The following is a 15,034-nucleotide window of genomic DNA, read 5'->3' on the forward strand; positions in this document are numbered from 1 at the left end:
GACATCTCGGCAGGAGGAGGAGGGGCAGGAAGAAGATGGGAGAAAATAACCAGAAGGCAAAGCTTACCTTTTGTCCTCGTGAAAGTGCTGTGCAGTGAGCCCCAGGAATCTTGTTCTGGAGCAAGTCCATAAAGTAAGCCTTCAAAACGTTTGCACAAAAGATTCTTAAGTAAGCTCATAAATGTGACACCAAGCAAATACTTGGCAGAATTCAGCCAAATCATAAAAGGAGTTGCTGGGACCGTGCCGCAGCGTTACCTGTGCCGGCAAAGGCGAGGGCGCAGGGCTTCACTACTCCTAATTAGGGACCAGGTAAGCAACAGAGATCTCAAGTTTTATTTACATTTGGTCCTGGGCCAGTTCTTTCTGGTCTCTGGACTCTTGTCGTAAAGGGGAACCAGTATAAAGTAGGACAAGACCAAAGAAAACATGTGAACTTTTTATTGTAGAAACGTGAACGTTTTATGGGAGAATGAGGTCTGATGTGACCACATCATTGCTGGGCAAGTTGGGGACTGAGAAAGTGCTCCCAGTCATGGACCGTTCTTGGAATTATCCTGACTGCATTCTTTTTGCAGTGATTTTGTTTTTAATTAGATCACTAGAATCTTCTCTTCAGGCCTTGATCAGAAATGTTCACCACCAGTTGAGGTTGAATTGGAGGATCCCTTGTCCTGAAGAAAGATGCAACAACAGGTGTGTGTACCAGTTTGCTCGGGCTGCCTTATCAAAGGACCCCAAGCTGGGTGGCTTGAACAACAGAAACTTATCATCCAACAGGTCTGGAGGTGGAGGTCTCGGATCCAGGTGTCCGCAGGCTTGGTTCCTTCTGAGGGTTCTCAGGGAGGATCTGTTCCAGGCATCTTATGTAACTTCTGGTGCTTTGCTGGCAATCTTTGGCATTCATTCCTTGGCTTATAGGAGCGTCATCCTGATCTCTGACTTTACCTTCACAGGATGTTCTCCCTGTCCAACTTCTTCCCCTTATAAGGACATTGTCATATTGGATTAAGGCCCACACTAATGACCTTATTTTAACTTGATTAACTCTGTAAAAGGTCATCTCCAAATAAGGTCACATTCTGAAGTCTTAAGTGTTAGCATCTCCATATATGAATTTGCGGAGGAGGGACACAGTTCAACCCCAAACAACCTGATTTCCAAACCAGGAGGGAAAGGAGCTCTTATAAATTTAATATTCTTTAAAGACTCAGGAATAAAAGAAACTTCAAAGCTTTGTTGGAAGACTGACTGTGATTCCAGTTCTTCAGAAGTACCACCTAAATAATTTATTTCTGCATGTTGATATGCTTGCTGTTCATTGCCCCCTGTAGAAGGACTCCTTTGAGAAATTTGGCTTATAGTTAGGTACCAAGAAAAACAGAGGTCTGCTTGCTCCTTTATAATAACGTGACCCATGCCATTCACCACGCCACACTTTAAACTTGGGTTGCCAGAAAACCCAGTCTTGGGTTTCTTATTTATTCTTCTTGGTTGGACCTGGTTTTCCGGTTCAGTTTCTCTGCTTTCGTCACATGGTCTTTGTATGTCCCTTCCTAGTTTGTTCACAACCTTCCTAGAGAGATGTGGGATGCACTTTGATGCAGCAAAAAGACTGACTCCCAGTGTCACTGCTGCAGCTTCTGCCCCAACTCCTGAAGCCATAGTCCACCATGAGCTTCTCAGGGAGTTTGCCACAAGCATTCCTAGCTTATCCCGTTAGCCTTACCTCCAAGCTGCTACCTCTATGCTCGCCAGAGCTTTTGAAAATGGTGTTTTAACCCTGCTTACAGCATGGAACTACTTACTCCCTTGAGTCAGATATTTACTTTCAAGGAAATTCACCCTTAAAAATTCAATCACAAAAAAATATACCAAAGCATCTCCTTTGTATGACAAACAACAAAGAAGTGGCAGAAAATCCTGTTTGTACTTAAACAATCTTTGGGAAAGACAGTTGTCATTTCTCGAAATAAGAGTAATCCAAAATAGGGGGAAAACACAACACCACACACACACACACACACACACATCCATACACAAACCACCACCAACAAACTGCTAGCTCATACTTCAGTGTTCATTTTTGGTCCTTTTGTATCACATCAAGAAATTTTAAAATAAAATATGTGACTAACACAATTTATTTGTGAATACCTTATTACACATCTGAAACTGGGATGTACCTCAAGAATCTTACGTGGGGTTTGACATCCTTTGAGACGTGACATGGGGTTGTGACTCTTAGTCTTAGTTCCTTCAATTTTACAAGCAGCAGTGATACAGAGGATCAGGAACCTGAGTTAGGTTTTCAATCTCTTTGAGTGTTTGCTCTGAATTGTGACCGAGTCTTCTATTGGATCTTTCAGATCTAAATTGGTACTCACATATGCCTGTACTGTTTTCAGTCTATTAAAATTTTTAAATCATATGTTTTTTTTTTCGGTTCTAGAAAGCCTTTTATTGGTCTCTAAATGACTTACTTTTATAGTATTCATTATTTTCATAGTTCTCTTCAAACTCATCTATTCAACATCAACAGAAGTCGTCTCTTCTACATGCGTATCCTTCTCCCTGAGAATTCTTAAGTGTGTGCTTAAAGGGGTTTTATTTGCTTCTCCTTTTCTGTAACTTCAGCAAAGGTGTCTGTCAGGCGAAGGTCTGTAGGACAGTGGAGAGCAAGGGAGGGTGAAAGACACAGTAGAGTTTCATCCTGTGGGCCAGCAATGCCTGTGCCAGTCAACTCATGAAAGCCGGTCTCAGACCAACAGGGTCATTCCTGAGGAGGGATGACCAGTCAGGCCTGCTCTCATCCTGGGGGAATTGGCAACCTCCAGCTTCAGCTGTCTCTCTGTCCTCCAGAGAGGATAGTGGGAGAGAGAGAGAATCAGAGAAACGCTCTCAGGTTGATGTAATTTTAATCAATGTCCAGATTTTAATGAGCTTCAGGAGGACAAAGACAAAAGCATCAAAAACATTTTGGATCATGTCAAAGTCATGTTCATCTAAAAAAGTGTAGGGATGTTCAATGTCAGGAAGTCTATTGACATAATACCTCATATCAAAAAATTAAAAGAAAAATGCACGTGATTATAACTATAGGTGCAGAAAAGTAATTTATAAAATCTAGAAGCAGAAATTCCAAATAAGAATTCTAAGTAAGAATAAAGGATGAAGATTAGTTACAGATAACATTATATATAAATGGTTATAGATACATATATATAAAGTATATTTTTAGCTAGTTAGTTATAACATAACAAATACTGAAATGCCAAAGTCATTTTCCATAAAATTAAAAATAAAACAGAGGTGCCACTTATGTCCATCATAAGAAAACATCTATCCAAATAAGAACTTGGACATGAATATTCACAGAAGCATTATTCAAATTAGCCAAAGGTGGAGATACCCAAATGCCCATTAATTGATGAGTAGACAAACTGTGGAATATCCATACAATTGAAATCATATTCAATCTAATAAAAGATTGAAGTGTATTATTACATACACAGATAAACCTTGAAAACACTATGCTAAGAATCCAGTCACAAAAGGCCATATATTATATGAGTCCATTTCTACAAAATGTCCAGAACAGGCAAATCCACAGAGATGGGAGTTCTATTAGCAGTCAAGAAGGATTTGGGGGAATTTTTCTGACAGCTAAAAGGTATGGGGTTTCCTTTTGGGATGATGGGAATATTCTGGAAGTAGTATTGATGGTTGCACAATGTGGTAAAAATGCTAAAAACCACTGGATTATCTGTACATCTTAAAATGGTAAATGTTATATTGTATGAATTATATCTCAATTTAAAAAAGCTCTAAACTTTGCACATTCCTAAATAAAATGCACATACACAAAATTGATTTTTTAACATAATAGCAATAACCAATTAGAAATGAGGGAAAATTATATTCACAGTATCAATAAAAATTCTAATTATATAGAAGTCATTTTTCCAAAAAAGATATAAGGGAATCTATGAAGAAAACAAGAAGAAATAATAGCATCAAATACCAGAATTTCCCAAATGACTGTGTAATATAACACAATAATAATTATAACCATAATGTACTTTTAAAACTAAATAAATGTTTCTCGAGCTTGCATGGAAGAATCAGTGTCTACAAATAGCTAGGGAAATTACAATAAAGAATATCTTCCCAGATATTAAAACTGAAAATAAAGTCGTCCGTAAGTAAAATAATATGGTCTTGACTCAGATACGGGAAAATGAATCAGTGGAGCAGAATCAAAACCTTTAGGAAATAGATCCAAGTAAATATGAGAAGTTAATATGGTATTTTGTTTCAGTGGATAAAGAATATTCACTTAAGAAATGATTCTGATACACAGGCAATATTGAAGCAAACCTAGGCCTTTCACATCATATACATACCCATAGTCAGGTAGATTAAATATATCAGAAATCAAGTGGATGCTTAGAAAAACTAGGGGAAATATTATTCAATGAAAGAAACTCAGAAGTAAAAACAATAGCAGATATCTCTAACTACAATAGATTAAATATGTATAATGAAGGATATATGTAATAACTGTTATATGGTGACAGTATACATTACGTGCACGCATATGTAACAGGTATTAATATTATATATACATTAAGTATATATATATATATATAATTATAGCATATAGTTTGTGTAGGAATGTACATGCTTAGAAAGAGATAGATGATAGATAAAGGAAAGATTTCCCAACCTCTTGGATGGGAAGAGTTAACATCCCCACAATCCTTGAAGTTTTACCAACAGATCAGGAAAGGACACAGACTTAGAAGAATGGGCAGATGCGAACAGGAAAGTCAAAGAAGAGAAATCTAAGCAGACCATACTCGTATTAAACGATGCCCTCTCTCACTAGTATTCAGAGAAAGGCAGGTGAACATGGGAGCGAAGATAGTATTTTTCACTCATTAGACACCAGAAGTTAAAGTGGTCATACCCAGTGGTGGTAAGGTTTATGAGAAACTGGCACTTTTGTATGTTCAGCAAGTGAGTTGCTGTAACTTTTTATAAAGTAATCTGGTAATGGCTATTAAAAAGTCACTTTCTTTTTGATTTAGCAATCCTAGTTTGACAGTCTCTTCTACAAAAATAGAAGCATCATATTTAAGGAGGATAATTGCAGCATTATTTTTGTAGCAAAATATTGGAAATGTATTGAACACCCATCGGTAGTTACACTTGTACAGATGACATAATACCTATCATATAGAATATTATGCAGCTATCCAAAAGAGTGAGTTAGATCCCTTAGTCCTGAAAGGGTGCCCATAATGCATTGTTTACTGAAAGGTGCAAGTTGCCTAGTATCTTAAATATTTTTATAAAAATAAGAGACACCATAATGACCACTCCGAATCCTTTTATATGTTAATAAATAATCTATATTTGTCTTCCTTAGCCATAATGAAGGATGAAGATTATACCTAACAAATTATATTTAAAAGGTATATAATCCTGAAAGGATTATACCCAACAGGTTGACGTTGGCTGCCTTAAGTTTATAAGAAAGATTTAAGGAGGAGAAAGGGGGCTGGTTATCTCATTTTGTTCCATCAGTTACAATGAGTTTGTGTTATTTTTCAGTACAAAGAAAATAAAGGAAAATCTAAGAGAACAATATCTTTGGTCTGGTGATGTCCTCTTTTCTCAATTACCAGTTTATTTATGCACTTATCCTCATCCTGCACTTTTTATTGGGTTTAGATATATTTTCAAGATGGAGCAGAGATAAATGTGAAATTGTTTTTTTGTTTAAACCAGAAGCCTAGATTTTGTTTGGAATAATCATTCTGGTAAAACTTCCATTATCTCCCACTTGTAAGGATAGAGGTCCTATAAAAGAAAGATTGTTCGCATGTTCTCAGAGTTGGGCTGGCCTGGCAGTACTGTCAGAGGGTGGAGGAAAGGGATCAAACCAGGAAAACACCTTTCAAGGACAAAGCAAGATTGAAGCAGGAGCAGTGAAAATCTGTTTAGTTTTCCCAAATCTGCTTGGAAAAGGAGAGTTGTCTTCCAGCCTGGGTCCTGGGCATGGCTTTTGTTTTGCTCTGCAAGAATTTCCTCACAAGTTGAGAGGACCTCAAGGTCTCTTTCTAACATATGAAGTGTGATGGAGAGAAACTCATATTTTAGAATAAAACGTTGGAATGTGTTGTTGGAATAACTTATGGAGCATGAGAGATAATCTTTCTCTCTAAATATGTGAAATACTTTTCCAATAAAAACATTCAAGTTTAGAGTTTGTTATTATTGTTTTCATATTTTGGAGTAGTTTAAAAGTTTTTTCTTGGTTATATTACATTTAGGCACTTTATTCCATGTTGAGTTTATTTAGTTATTAAATAGTGTTTTTAGCTCATCAGGATTTCATATGCATTAGAATATATATGTATGTACTTAATATTCCTTATAATTTAGTCTTTCCCCTCCCCATCTTAGTTCTAGTTTTGTCATATCTGCCTAATTTTCTTAAAGTTTATCCAATTAATTGGTTAGTTTCAAAGAACCATCTATATTGTATTATCAATTCTTTCTTTGCTTCTAATCTGTAGATTTTATGATTCACTTATTTTCTTCATTCTACTATCATTAGTAGAATAGTTTTTTATTTTTCTTACTCACATTTGTTTATTTTAGATAGTGAATGCATTCAATGCTATGCATTGACCATTAATGTATTGCGAGAATTACTTTCTAATTTTTTCTCACCTTTGCTTCTTGTGTCTCACTGCTTCCCTGTGGGCTCAATTTGCTTCTTGCTTAAATATAAACTGTGATAGGTGTCTATTTCAGCCATGGTCCATGGGTAATACTCTAAAAATGTCTTTATTTTGTTGTCATTCTTCTATGATAGTTGAGCTGGTTTAGAATCATAGATTGCGTTCTATTCCCTCAGAACTTTGAGGTAAGTTTTCCATTGTCCTTTGACATCCATTGCTGCTGCTGTGAAGTCTGCTGTCATTTATTTGTAGTAATCTCTTTTTCCTCTCCTATGAAGTTTTTATTTTTAAACCTTTGGCATTGTGCAGTTTAGATTTATGCTTTTAACTACGCTGGGACTCAGTTATGATTTTTTTTCTGAGGATTCATCTCTTGAAATCCAGGGACAATAGCAACAGCAACAACAGCAGCAGCGACGGCAAATTTTATAATGAATAGCGAATGACAAATTGTGGCAAAATTAGCAATCAAAAGTGAATCAATAATATCTAAGATCAGGAGCAAGGCAAGGATGCTCACTCTTGCCAATTTTATTCAACATAGTATTGGAAGTCTTAGTCATGGAATTCAGATAAGAAAATGAATAAAGTAAATCCATTTTGTAAAGGAAAAAGTAACACTGTCACTATGTGCAGATGGTGTAATACTATACATAGAAAAACCTACAGATGCCACCCAAAAGCTCCTAGAGCTCATCAATAAATTGGGTAAAACTAATATACAGAAATATGTTAAATTTCTATAACTAACTGTCTAAAAGAGAAATTAAGAAAATAATTCCATTTACCATTACATCAAAAATAATAAGATACCTAGGAAGAAACCTAACTAAGGAGCTAAAAAGCTGAGCTTGGAAAACTGTAAGACCCTGGTGAAAAAAAATTAAAATTAACACAAACAGATGGAAAGATATAGACAGTGTGTTCATGGATTGAAGAATTAATATTAATTAGATGATAATACTATCCAAGGCAATCTACAGATTCAGTGCAAACCCTATCAAAATACCAATGGAATTTTTCACAGATCTAGAACAAACAATTCTAAAATTTGTATCAAAACACGAAAGACTCTTGATGTCCAAAGGAATCTTGAGAAAGAAGAATAGAGCTAGAAGTTTCATGCTCCCTGATGTCTGACCATACTTCAAAACTAAGGTAATCAAAATAATATGGTACTGGCACAAAAACAGACACATAGATCAATGGAACGTAATAGAGAGCCCAGACATAAACCCACACACTTATGGTCAAATAAACTATGAGAAAGGAGGCAAAAATATGTAATGGGAAAAAGACAGTATCTTTTATATGTGCTGCTGGGAAAACTGGACAGTTATATGTAAAAGAATGAAATTAGAGCATTTTCCAAACCATATACAATAAAATCAAAATGGATTAAAGACCTAAATGTAAGACCAGAAACTGTAAAACTCCTAGAAGAGAACAAAAGCAAAACACTCTTTGACTTAAATCATAGGAATTCTTTTTTTAGATCTATCTCCTAAAGCAAAGGAAACAAAAGAAAAAATAAACAAATGAGACCCAATTATACTTAAAAATTTCTTCACAGCAAAGGAAACCATTGACAAAACAAAAAGAAAACTTACTGAATAGGAGAAAATATTTGTAAATTCTGTGATTTATAAGGGAGTAATATCCAAAATATATAAACAGTTCATACAACTAAATATCAAAAAACCAACAATCCAATTAAAAAATGGGGAGATGACTTGAATAGATATTTTTCCAAAGAAGGCATACAGATGACCAACAGGCACATGAAAAGATGCTCAAGAGTGCTAATCATCAGAGAAATGCAAATCAAAACCACAATGAGATATCACCTCACACCTATCAGAATGGTTATCTCTAAAACCACCATAAATAACAAATGTTGGTGAGAATGTGAAGAAAAGGAAACCTTTATGCACTGTTGATGGGAATATAAATTGGTGCAGCCACTATGGAAAACAGTATGGAGATTCCTCAAAAAAACTAAAACCAGAATATGATCCAGCAATTCCACTTCTGAGTATATATACAAAGAAAACAAAAACACTCATTGAAAAAGACACATGGACCCCAATGTTTGTTGCAGTATTGTTTCCAATAGCCAAGATATGGATACAGCCTGAGTGTCCATCGACAGGTGAATGGATAAAGAAGATATATGTAGACATACATACAACACTACTCAACTATAAAAAATATGAAATTCTGCCATTTGCAACAACATGGATATATCTAGAGGTTATTATGCTAAATGAAATAAGTCCAACAGAGAAAAAAAAGTACTGTATGTTATCACTTACATGTGGAATCTAAAAAATAAAACAAATGAATGTAATAAAACAGAAACAGACTCATAGATACAGAGAACAAACTGGTGATTACCAATGGGGAGAGGAATGTGGGAGGACAAGATAGAGGTCGGAGATTAAGAGGTACAAACTACTATCTATAAAATAAATAAGCTACAAGGATGTATTGTACAGCACAGGGGATATAGCCAACATTTTATAACAATCTTAAATGGAATATAATCCATAAAAATTTTGAATCACTTTGTTGTACACCTGAAACTAATATTAAAAATCAACTATACCTCAACAAAGAAATTAATCAATAATAAATAGGTGGCTTTCAAAATTTCATGTCTGAAAGTTGGCTGAAAAAATCTTTTAAATTAAAGCATAAATCATAAAGGAAATTATTAATTGCAAAAACTTAGCAATGATGAAAGACTAAATATCAAAATTACATCTAACGTTTTTTGCTTTATCTCATTTTTTTCTTTATCTCTTGAACAGTCATTAGATATATATTGGCATTTACTTTCTATCTGTTATCCCGTCTCTTTCCCTTTTTTCCTCTGTCTTTTTATCTCTTTCTGTTTCATTTGGGGAGGTTTCCTCAAATCTAGATTCTGCTTTTAAATTCAAATCCAATGATGCAATGTCAAATTCAGTTTTTTTCTAAATATACCATTATACCTGTCAATTGAGGTATTTTTGTTAATTCAGTGACTGAGTATAATTTTCACATTTAGAATTATATTTGTTTCTTTTCAGTTCTACCTATTCTGTTTCCCCCTAAAACATCCCATACCTCTCCCAGGAATTCTATTTCTTCTGTTATCTTTTCTAGTATTCTAAACATTCTGATTTCAAAGTCTCTTTCTTACTTCTTTGATATATATAGATTTTTGGGTGTGAATGATCACATTTGTTTTGTCTGCTGATTTACTCTCAGGATGGTGGCGGAGTGTGAGGACTCAAAACTCAGATTGCCTGAATGAAATTATGATTCCACTGCTGTGTGAGTGTGAATAAGTCAGTTATCTGTGTGTGCCTCATAAAACAGAAACAATAGTTTCTTCCTCCTGCATTTTCTGTATACCAACACTAGTGTGCTATTATTTAACTTACCTGTAGATTCTTACAAGGTCACCAAACACAAAGCACAACACAGGCATATCCTGTTGTCTGACAGTTGTTTTATTTATTTATTTTTTTTAAACTTTTTTTTTTTATTGAGTTATAGTCATTTTACAATGTTGTGTCAGTGTTGCCTGACAATTGTAATTACAAAGCAGGAACATATTTCAGGTACGTTGTCTACATGATAAACTTTGGGATACCTTTTTGTTAGTTATTGATGCTAAAGGGACGGTAAAGGGACATGATTTCTTTTCCTGGATATTGAAATGCAATTCTTGAGCTTGGAAAGTGTTTTTCTTTTAACTAGAGAGACAATGGACAACGATGTACTCCTGAGAAGGGTAGGAATTCATGAGTGTTTGGTTGAGAAGACAAGCTCTAAATCTCAAGGAAACCAAGTAAAGGGCTCTAGGCTCAACCTACCTGGATTGTCTGTGGTGCTTCTGTACTGTGGGATTGGAAAGTGACTTTTATATAAAGTTATTTTTTAAAGGCTACCATTTTCCATATGGGTTAATCCATCCTTTATAACTGCCAAGAGGTCAGTTCTGTGGCAGACTCATACCTGGTATGTGTGACGATCGAGCGTCACACCAGGTTTTGCTTAGATGGGAAAGCAGTGTAGCATCAGCACGGAGCCTGGCAAGAATGGGTGATGATTAGCGACATGGCTCCCAGGGGTGATACCCTGGTAATAAGAAACCTATGAAACATTTATTGGGCCTCTATGTGAAGCACTTACATAGATGTTAACCCATTTAATCTCTGTAAGTATCCTACCAGACAAGTATTGCTGTTCCTTTTTCATAAATGAGGGAACCAAGGGAGCTTGGTGCAGCAGAAGGACCCCTGGACTGGAGCTAATCAGCTAGGTCCCTAGTCCCGGATCTGCCACTTAATGGTTGAGTGGCTTTGGAAAAGTTGCTTATTCTCTGTCATCATTGTGGACTTGGCCCTTGTGATGCTGAAGTCCCTTCCAGCTCTGACACCCACAGCTTAGTCTATTCCACGGCTTGCTAGTCTGTTTCACACACAGGCCGAGACATTGCTGGCAAATACTGTGTTTTCCTTCATATTGATGTGATTGTGGTTTACAAATATACTCATTCTTTGAGTATGCCAACTTCTGTTTGCAGAATGTACCAGAGCCCGATACCCCACCAGAAGCTGGCTCAGAAAATGCTCCAGAGGCTGTTCACGGCTGGCTTGGAAACCCATTCTCTGAAGTAAGCCAAAGAAAGATGCCAACTTACTCTGCAGGGGAGAGAAGGCCTCGTATAGAGTGAGACACAGGCATCCTGTGCTACTCATTCTTTAGGACCAAAGATAATTATCCACATGTCATTTTTGGTGCCAACCCTGGGCACTAGGGTTACAAATCATTAACACTATGAATGCAACCTTCAGATTATTACCCAGAGGGATTAAAAGCAGCCAGGATAGCCACAAATGCCCACTGTGTAGCTCAGGCTGCAACAGGAGCCTTGAGTTCCGTGGAGGCAGGGCCGGCTCCCTCCCTTCATAGAGGCCCTCACCCCACCAGGAGGCTTCCTATGAGCACTTGATGGATTCCTAGGATTCATGTACAACAATTTATCTCATTCATCCACAGAATGTGGTTTCTAAACCATCAGTCTTAGCAGTTATCAGTGCCCAGAGGACTATTTCACAGGGACTGCTTTGTGAGCCCTTTCTATATATTTGTACTTTAAATGTTAAATATACTCAAACATAAGCCCTTGCAGAGGGCAAATTTGTACGATCAGGTCAAAGAGATCTATAAACTCTCTGATGAGGCCATTTATTTGTTTATTTTAACAAATGCAAGGATGAACAAACCCTTGGAGGAGGTTTAAGAGTGTGTAAGTCCCAGCGTTCCTGGTGTTTATCTTAGCGGAGCAAATGAGGAATCAGGATTTCTCACCCATTTATTCTTACGTCATGGAGTTTATGAGCACCTTTCTACGGACAGTCACGTTCAAACAACATGCAAATATCTGCATTCGCCGCATTTCTTCTTCTTACTGACAGTACCTTTGCAGGGCACTTGTGAAACAGTCTTATAAGAACTGTAATAAAAATGGCAGTATATGGCTTAGAGTCTTTAGAGTGAAGTGGTCTGCTCATGCTTGGTTTAGAAAACAAGATGCTTTTCATGATGAGCAAGCAAGAGGTGTTAACCTCTCAAGCACAAAAACACTCTTTATGAACATCGCCTGTATCTTATCGGTACCTTCTCCTATACTACAGAAACGCTGGCCAGGATTCCTAGTTCTGCTGATTAAGGGACCTGATGAATTTCCCAAGTGCAAATATCAACAGTTAATAAATCAATTTTCTTTTTAATGGGATAGAGGAGATAATAGTTCCAGGGGAGTAGTAAAACCTGGGGAAAGGCATTATCCAAACTCCATTCTATGTGCTAGTCAAGACAAAGTTTACGCCGAGTCTTTTGTGTGTGTGTGTGTGTGTGTGAAAAATAGGCATGGACTGTGTTGTTTTTGCAACTTAATATCCATTTCAGTTCAAATTTATGGCAGAAAGAACTATAAAGTTGCAAATAAAAAGCGTTCAAAAGCAAAACATGTCCAATCTCTATATCCCTCTATAAAAGTCTGGAATTCTCGTCAGGCATTCTTTAGAAAAGCTATCTAGACTTCAGAGTATCCTTTCAATCCTCCCATTGAATGCTAACCTCAGCCTTCAGCCTGCCCTCGCTTCCGATGTGGCCGCAACCCTACACCCCAATCTCGACAGGAAGATGGCCTCACTGCCAGGTCCCTCTTCCTCCCCCACCTCAGCTGGACTGTCCCCACCAGCTGGAAAGACTTTGTGGTCTCTCAGACAATAGTCAGAGCCCATGGTTGTGACATTTTAAATCTCACGTGTGATTCTTACATTTGTAAACCCCTCCCCCCACCCCCAGAGCTTCCCTTCTCTACCTCTATAGTGACTTCGACTTCCTGTTATCATTTCAGTAATTAAGACAGTTGCTCCAAGGCAGGATTACTTCAACATAGCTGCAGTCAACAAAGGCTGAAAGAGGAACTCCCATTCTCTATCCCAGAGAAGAAAAATAGAGTCTGGCTTTTCAGAATAGAGATTAACGCATGGGAGAAGGAGAGATTACCACAGTGAAAAGATGACAGGTGTTTCAATTCAAGCAGTCCGGCCGTCAAGTCCTTGCTTGGCTGTTTAGAAGCGGAGCGACTTTGGAGAGATTATTTTCTGTTTTTGAGACATGGGTTCCCCACAGGCAAAACAAAGATTAAAATGTCTTCTTTATTGGGTTCCAGTGAAGATGAGGGATTATAGGTGTCAGATGTCTTGCTCACTTGTCGGTGCTGTGGTGGTCATAGCCCCGGAGTTGTTGTTGGTGATGGTGTCAGTGGGGTTGTTGGTAAGTGGTGGCGTTGGCGACGGTGCAGGTAATGGTGGGGGGTGTGATAGTGGGGGTGAGGATGGAGGTGTTATTGGTGGTTGGAGCTGATGGACTGGTGGTGGCGCACATGATGGTGGCAGTGGTAGAAGCAGTGGGGATGGAGGTGGCGGTGGTGGTGGAGGTGGTGATGGAGGTAGAGGCTTTGGTGGTGGGTTTGATGATAGTGATAGCGAAACTGATAGAGGTGGTGGTATTAGCGGAGCAGTAATGGTTACGAGGTCCCTGAGTCTCAGAGAGAGGATCCCCAAACCTCCAGGGAGACTTTGGCAACAGACTTCAGTTGGCATGAGCTAACGGAAAACAGGTTTTCTTTTAATTTTCTAGGTAAATAAACCTTGAACAATGGTGCAAAGTTAACATACAAAGTGAAAAGTGAAATCAATTTTGGATGCATGAGTTTTAAGTGTGCATATAATCATGTGACATCAGGGAAATTTTTAAAAAAATTTTTTGAAGAACAGAAAAACCAAAGCCATCTATCTTGAATGCTAAGTTCACATCCCTTGATAATGCTAGAGACACAGGTGGAGGAATTAGAGAGACATATACCACACACACACAGACCTCCTTTTGTTCAATTAACAATTTTAGGAAAGAAGTATTATTTCCATTTTACAGATGAGAAAACTGAGGCTCAGAGAAAGCAGAAAGCACTGTAGGATGTTCATTGGCTTCAAGATGAGGTAGATCTTGCACTAATCCTGTTTCCCTTGCACCAGTTGTTTGACTATCTTTTACCCTCTTCAAACTGCAACTTCTTCATCCTTGACAATAATGCTAACAACTATCATGCAGGATTGATGTAAGGTATGAACAAGGTATATTTTTGATCTAATGGCAATTTCATATAAACGATCTTGCATGGTACTTATCACATAGAAAGTGTTCAATAAAAATAACTGCCTTTTATTCATTCATTCATTTTTTTATGTACCTTTCCATCCATCTATGCTTTTATCTAACGAGTCCAGCTAAATTGTATAAGGCAAGATAAGTTTTACTTCATATTAAACCTCCAAGAATTGTATTGGTTGGAAATTTGGGGTTTCAGAGAATAGAAAACCTGATCCAAACACACAAAGGGAGTTTATTGCTTAATGCAACTGAAAAGGCCAACTTCAGGCATAGCTGGACCATGGGCTTGACTGATGTCTCTATGACTCAGTTTCTTCCCCCAACCCCATTCAGCATAACTCCCTATGAACTGGTTCCTTTCTTGGTCAGACTCTCCTTTAATGATGTAAGAGCAGGATCTTCTGAATGTACACACTCTCACTTTTAAGTCCAGCACAAGGAAAAAGTTTCCCTCATAATCATCCAAAGTCCAGGGCCTAATTTCCAGGCAAGAGGATGGATCCAGTCCAGAACCAATCACTCTTCCCAGTGAGATCAGT

General features: G+C 37.4%; 1 long non-coding RNA gene across 2 annotated transcripts in view; it reads left to right on the top strand.

Moving 5' to 3' along the window:
* Positions 1–15,034, top strand: part of LOC107033821 (uncharacterized) — a 263,656-nt gene that overhangs the window by 200,937 nt on the left and 47,685 nt on the right. For both annotated transcript variants that reach the window (XR_012059198.1, XR_012059199.1), the window contains one exon: positions 11,335–11,424. This is a non-coding gene — a long non-coding RNA (uncharacterized lncRNA). The remainder of the gene's footprint in view (positions 1–11,334; positions 11,425–15,034) is intronic.

This window comes from Vicugna pacos, chromosome 15 (genome assembly GCF_048564905.1).
Source record: "Vicugna pacos chromosome 15, VicPac4, whole genome shotgun sequence".
NCBI classification, from domain to species: domain Eukaryota; kingdom Metazoa; phylum Chordata; class Mammalia; order Artiodactyla; family Camelidae; genus Vicugna; species Vicugna pacos.